At 36.3% G+C, this 7,671-nt stretch overlaps 1 pseudogene across 1 annotated transcript; it reads left to right on the top strand.

Moving 5' to 3' along the window:
- The first annotated feature begins 983 nt into the window (after positions 1–983).
- Positions 984–7,390, top strand: LOC148723949 (uncharacterized; annotated as a pseudogene). The gene is made up of 6 exons (XR_015991702.1): positions 984–1,272; positions 2,493–2,628; positions 3,370–3,560; positions 4,083–4,227; positions 4,449–4,508; positions 5,455–7,390. The product of XR_015991702.1 is annotated as an uncharacterized LOC148723949 (transcript).
- Positions 7,391–7,671: the final 281 nt, after the last annotated feature.

Here is a 7,671-nt window from a genome sequence, read left to right as displayed (position 1 = left end):
ATTGAAATTGTCATTGAAGAGCCATCCTAAGCTAGGGAAATATCCCTTACTAATTTGGGGACACTAAAAAAGGAAAAAGACTGGGAGCTATTTACAGTAGTATATATGATTAATTAGTTAACTGAGAGAAAATATATAGTTAACTAATTACGGATTTGTAATGAGAGAATATATAAAATTCAAGAGGAGTAGAGTAGATTTGTATAACTATTGAGATGGTCATGTAGTTATATTATATAAAAAAATAAGTATTAAAAGCTTTTCTTGTGACAATTGTCGTGTGATGTTGCGCTTGGGGTTGCCAAAGGCTGACTCTTTCCAATCCTTTACTTAACAGCTGCGGCCCGGGAGTGCCATGCCCGGCCTAGAAAGGGATGATGGGAAAGGAAAAGGGCAGGGGATGCTTTTTATTTAGCCATCGCCTATTGTGCCCCAATGCCGAAGGCGTTTGCTGTACGTTTCCGGAGCCAAGTTATTGGTTCAACCAAATTTTAATTTAGGTAAAAAATGGATGTCCCCTCCAACTTCTGAAAAGTGAGTAATAGTCCTTATACTCTGAAATCTACAGGAGATTGGGTACAAGTAAAACGAGTTTCTGATGACCCATATGCATTGTTTCTCTTGAAGACAAACAATTGAGACTAAGATTACGATTTATTTTTGGATTTTTCCTTCATTCTAGCCACAAATGCGTTTTCTGTTGTCAGATTAGGATTCAGACTACAACATTTGACATCCATTTTCCACTGACTGAATGGGAATCAAATTTATGCCTTTTTACCTGATAAACTTCAAGCCTCTGGTCTATGTGGGGACTCACTTGACTGGATTGTCACCCTACTTACACAATCTAAATGGCTAACACCCATATAATCTAAATTTAGATCAGTGGGTTCAAGCCGTGTCAAATGATCATCCAAGTCTTCCCAGTAGCTTATCAAATATGTATAAACATTTCGACCAATCAAATTCCTTTACTTGGAATGCGTAAGGGGAAATCCTTTACCGAATAATTACGAATTCGCTAGCTCTACTTGGTTTGGACGTCCAGGTATTATCGGCTTTGTCGTGTACTTTTGGCGGTTCTTCGTCACTATGACTGACAAGGATACAAGTAGAGCTCGCAAAAGAACATATAATAAAATAAGCGATGTACAAAAGTCAAAACTACAAGAATATTATGACGGCGGCATGAAAACATGCAGTTCTGATAATACGGGAAAGATTGGTGTGGCAGCCGAGGAAACTGGGCTGACTATTGATCAAGTAAAGGTAAGATATTTATTAGTTGGACTGAAACACTACCATGTTTGATGTATGCGGAATACCCCGCCACTTATTTACATCTCGTTGAATAATGATAGCGATCATTGTGGTGACTGCTGCTTTCTTCAAAGCGCACCGACATATGTAAATGATGTAGTGGTATATTGTCCTTCAGAATTATACTTCCCTTACTCTATGTACTGCACCAACTTATCTTTTAAAGGATTGAATCTTAAACAAAATTTTGCCCGTCATACACCAAGGTCAAGGAAGTTCACTGTACGATTGTATTATTCATAATGAGGCGTTGTGGTAATTGTTTGCCTCGTTAATTAAAGGAAGCTCCCATGTTTTCTTTTAAATAATTGTTTTGTACCGTTTTATGCTCGAAAATACGCTTGCAGTCTGCAGTATAATCAATGATCAAGAATATACCGGTAAAAGAAGATAGGCGTTTACTCATTCGTTATTATAAATTATAAAGAATAATTATTTTGTGTTACCCTATTGAGAGCTAACGTAAGCAACCTTAGTGAAACGTAGGCTAACCCTAGTGCCCTGTTGGCCAACAGAAGAGCTAGTTAGGCTAACCTGAGTGCTCTGAGGCTAACCGGAGCACAAGTTTGGCTAATTGGAGCTGACAAGTAGGCTAACCTAAAAGTGTTAATGGTAGGTAACCTGTTAGCTAACGATCGAATCCTGGCTCGAAGTTTAGGTCACATCCTCAATCTATCCTCAATCTAGAGTGGTTGAATGTTACATTTATCATCCATTCGACATCCATGTACATGCCAAGAAGATCTACCTTTATGAATTTGTTGCCAGCCAATGATTCTGTTCTGGATCGAATACAATCTATTGATCAAGTAAAGTATACAAGCTCAGAGCTTCTGCATGCAACTTGCATGGGTATTAATAGGGTCAGGTCCTGCCAGGGGGTTCCCTGTGTTGCTTGTCTGAATTTAAAAAGCTACTGTGTCATTATTTTGTCTATATTTCTCCACCTTGTTGTTGTTGTCGGAATTTTGGTGAACAAGATCTTAATTTTTTCAGACTTTCATATATTATGCTATCACTACTTTTTTGGCCATGCATGTCCCTTGTAGGAATTCACCCTGGCTGGGCCTCTATAGGGCCAGCAAGGGAAAGAGGGCGAAAAGGGAAGGGTTGCTATTGTAGCTTAAGGCATTTTGAAATACTTTATTTTATGTGATACATTTATATAGAAATGGATTGGAAATGCTAGACAAAAGGAAAAGATAAGTTCTGGAGTACAAGCAGCTCCAAAGCCAATTAAGATTCCGACGGGTTCACGTGGCTCACACTCCTACAACATGTTCTGTTCAGAGTATTTCAAGTCAGGTGAGAGGCCTGATAATGTTTTCAAACACTAAGAACAAATTATTTACATGCATTGTAACTATTATAGACCATTGCTAAAATAATTATAGGCTTACATTAGAGGCATTACAATCCTGGGGGATGGGTTTGCAAATCCCCCCCCCCTCCCCCATTTAAAAGAATTTTCTCAGCATTTGTCAGGCAAAATGCTTAGAATTCAGGCAACATTAGAATCAATTTTAAGGCAGTTCTGCATCAGTTTAATGCTAACACATTAGGAAATTGTGTAATTTTTTTCAGGCATGGAGGTCACAGTCCCCCCCTCCAAGTCCAAGGGTGCCTGTACGTCTATGGGTATCATTAATAAACCTAGTCTACCAGTGAATTATTTCTAAGAAATGAATATTTTAGCTTTCTCTCCTAACTTTGTCTGCTGGATGTTAGTTTTATTTTGGTGCCTGTGAGAATACCAGATTTAAATCAATAATGGACTGTGGTTTTGTTAAATGTTTCTAAACCCCAGGAGGGGTACTTGCAAGGGTGGGGGTCCGACAGAGCTCTATATTGTCACCCAAAAGGGTTTTCATCCTCAGCTTCTTTTAACCTTTGACAACATAATAGAGTGGTTGATTAATTTATCTTTAATTTTAGTTAGATCTTTGATTGCTGAGGAAACTGAAAATCATGCAGTGACACTATAATAATCAAACTAATTCAATTGATATTCTGTGGAAATGAAAACTTTAATTTTTTTTTTGCTAGATGAGTGCAAGAAATTGTCTTTGCCTCAAAAGAACAAAGAAGCTGCCAAGAAGTGGCATGACATGACATCTGCAGAAAAAGATGAGTTCAAAGGAAAAGCAGAAAGTTTAAAGGCCCCAGATGTTTCAGAGCTTAGTGAGGCTCAAAAATCTAAGTTGATATCAGCTCACAGGAAAAATCTTCTAAATGAGGTAAAGATTTCAATCACTTTAAGAAATAATCTCTAAGTCAAATTCCAATTAGGCAGCATAAACCATGAAAATTCAGAATAATTTAAAACTTTATTAAAAGTGGATGAATAATTTCTAATTGTTGTTAGTATAATTTCAGAGCTGAGCAAAGAATTTCCAACAATCTGATTGGTCGAGCGGTTCCTTATATGACGCTATATAAACCGCTCTGCATGGTTTATATAAAATGTTAAAATAAAATGTTAGTAAATGTTACTAAAATGTTATGATTTTAGAAATTTCTCTGTTGTTCAGCTCTGAAATTATACTAAAACAATTATTCACCTCAGGTTCGGTGAATATTGTGGAATAATCCCCTCTACTTCGTCTCGGGAATTATTTGATGATATTCACCTCTCCTTCGGCGAATAATTGTTAATTATACTCTGTGGTAATTAATGGAACATGCAGATGTTTGTGTCCTTTTGAGTAATTATCCTCGTGCCACATTTTACTTTTTCATCTACTTCTAGCTGTCAACAGATCATGTTTCTGGAAGACTTAGGCTGTGAATCTTCTCTGATTTTTCAAGACACTTCAGGCCAAGTGTACAACTTTGGATCAAGTGCAGGGTACTCTTTTTTATGCCTGAATCCTGACATCAACATCAAATTCCGAGACCACTTTGGTATTATGTTATTACTTTGAATTAGTAAATATTATAAACATCTTTGAAAGTGTTCTGTTGATTTTTTAGCATGCAACTGTATTTAGCAGAAGCTTATATCAGTAGCTTATACTATTCAGTGTGTCATCCAATTGACGAGATTATTCATGATTGTAAATAAGGTGAATATGTTATCAAAATAGACCAGAAACTACATAGTACCTCTCTCTTTATTTATTTAGCTTGCACCAATGAGAGGTTCACATACAAAGATGTACAACAGCTATTCAATTCCAAATACAGTAAGTTTAAAAATATACATATTATTTACTTTATAGTACAGATATTAACATGTAATTGTTGTCATCATCATCATCATCATCAATGTCATCATTATTATTATTAGCTGATTGGTTGTGAATGGCTTATTCGATATATACCTTAATAGCAGCATGGGCTGAATTGCTAAGGTTTACAATGTTATTAAGGTTGAGATCAGACGTCAACATTATCAGGCGCCTCTGCCAGCCACTTCAGTCCATGTAACGACCTCACCTTTCCCCCCACACATCCCACCCCAGTGGAGGACATCCATCACACAGTAATCTCGTGTGTGGGAAATTCCTACCTCTAACCCTGCAGGAGATGGGGCCTACAGTTTATTCGTCCTTATCCAAGAAGACTAGAATATCTATCCATTTCTTGATATTATCGAAAGGTAGAAAATTCTCCTCAGGTATTTTAAGGCCATGAGTATTGATCCGACTGGGCCTTGAGCCCGCACAACACAATCCGGCGCTCTAAGCAATTGAACTAACTAGGAGGCGGTAACAACAAAGATGATGATGATGTCTATAACAAAATCCTCAAACCTGATTGATTCTGAACAGCGATTATTTGATCCTTAATCTGAATACTGTAATAAGCAAACTGTCCAATTTGGCCTGTGTGATAATCATTACAGCTGCTTGTAATTGGACAGATCAAATCTGACAGTAATATGCAGCCAATGAAAATCCAATGGAAAATGGCACTAGCCAATGAAATTGAATTACTTATTCCTACCTTGTGTCTCACATTTTAGCAAAGAAAGTGTAGGATGGGACATGTGGAAATGGTCAATATGACTTACTGTCATACATTTCAGGGGTACTCAGGCTCGTTACTTCCCCAATTACTTCCTACATTTTACTCCACTCAGTGCTATTATCATTACCAATCAATGTTTCTCTTTCTTTTGCACTGTAGGTGAAGCAATAAAGAAACCAGGCAGCAGGGTGCCGTATCTACGTGGGGGTTTTACAGTAGAAAATCTCCCAGATGGCATTTTCTTTAAGAAACCCTTCCATTATGGCACTAAGCAACTCCAGGCCATAATGGAGAAAAAAAGCGAAATTAAATTTGTGATTACCGATAATTTAGAAATCAACTTGCAAAGCAACAGGAATGTTATTCCCTCTCTAACTCAGCCTGAAACAGTAGTCACTCTTCTGTCCAGGATAGTGGACAGACAATGTGTAGAAAGGGTAGTTAGACTGTCTGAGAAGATTAAAGAACAAGATGTGGAGGTTGTGGAGTTCAGACTTGACCAGGAAGAGAGACTAAGATTAAATGAATATAGTTTTTATTTTGAAGATGATGCATGGCTTGCTGTCGGTGCTAATATTCAACACTCCACAGAAGCACAAGGGCTTATTGTCCCAGTGTTTACTGAGTCAGAAGATGAGAAATTCTGGCTTTTCTACAGTATCCAGAATCCATCAAAACTAGTTAAAGCATCATTTACTTTCAAGCTAAAAGGGTATTGGCTTGACTTACAAGGCCAATCCAACTACAAATTACTCAACAATCATCAGGATTGTGTTACTATTGCCAACTTGATCAAAAATGGACCCTATGGGCCATTATATTTTTTGCAGAGGATAGAAATTTCAGATGACCAGTATTTTAATATACCTGAATTATTTAACAATGCAATATATGCTGCCTTAAGAAGTAGCACTATTATTTGAAATTTAACAATATTTATGTACTTTAATTCAGTGTGGGCACAAGACTATAAAGGCATAAACTCATAAGTCACATGAAGAACATTGAGAAGTTTTTAGTGCCACATATGAGCACATCTTTGAATTGCTATTTAGACAAAACTTCAAGATCCATGAAACAAAAAAGGAACATTCCATCCAACAATGTAAAATATCAAAACTCAAAGCTCATGAATTCATTTTCCACTCAAATCACTGAAATCATTATCAATAACCATCATATAATTTTATAGACTATGCTACTAATGACCTCCCCCAAATTATTTGTAACTACTGCTGTATATGTAGACAGAAAACAGGAACTCAAACTGGTAGCATTTTTTTTTGTTTTTCAAACATAAACTTTAATTTAACATCCTTTTTCGAAGAACCTGTCAGAAAGCCAATTTTCAATGATAGCCAGCTGACAAACAGAGAATCCTAATCGTGGTTCTTAAATTGTTACTATTATCAAACTATAGATAATGATTAGCCTAGAAGTTTTTTGCTCATTTGTTGATCATTTTCAGTGGTCAACCCAGGTGGTATGTGACTCTATAAATGAATAGAAAATGTGGTATAAAGTACTTTTAATTTATTACCTATATGTTGTATATTATAACAATACGTTACATGCATTTCATATTTTGTAACAAAGACCACTTGTACAAAAAAAAAAAAAAGTTAACATAAAATTAAAACTCAGCATCGTTTGTGTACTAGTGACAAGTACTTTTCAGAATCTTTGCCGATATTGTGTACTTTTGGTAGGTGGTAATCGAAGCGTCGTCCAACCCAGGTACATCCCCGTAGTGGACAACATCTCATGCGCCTCGTGGTTTTGCTGAAAATATAGGGAAAATGCAATGTGTCAAAATGAGCATGAATTGAAAAAGGTTAAGAATGCTGTTTACAGTGGAGAAAACACTAATCTATGTAACTACAATGAACACAATCCTCTTGAAAGCAGAACTCAGAACAATAAGAAATTTAATAAATTACCTATTTTCCTGATTTCCTTTGCCCTTTTCCTGATTCTTTTCCCTATTTAGCCCCTCAACTTCACTCTTACTCAGCTTATGTGCATGCTTCAAATGGTTTGAAAGATTATTGTATTCCTTCTGGCAAATCTGGAAATAAAATTATAGCAAAATAGATATGTGAATATTTCATTTTGAATCATCATGACTGCTTAGCTTTTAATTGCAAAATGACAGGTAGCTCAGATCATCATTAGATCTAGATAGGCCAAGCATCAACATATCACCTGCAAATATCTCTCTGCAAAGAGTGATCTATTCGTATGTAACATTGTTTTGTGCAAATAAAATTCCAGATTCCCATACACTGCTGTGCTAATAAAATAATAATCCAGCAATGTTGCAGATTGTTTCCCAAAGTATTTTCTTATGATAGGAAGGGATGGGCCAAAATCAAC

The sequence above is a fragment of the Stylophora pistillata genome, chromosome 9, assembly GCF_964205215.1.
Source record: "Stylophora pistillata chromosome 9, jaStyPist1.2, whole genome shotgun sequence".
Taxonomy (NCBI): Eukaryota; Metazoa; Cnidaria; class Anthozoa; order Scleractinia; family Pocilloporidae; genus Stylophora; species Stylophora pistillata.
Note: the sequence above shows the minus strand (reverse complement) of the source record. Positions and strands in the feature narration are given on the sequence as shown.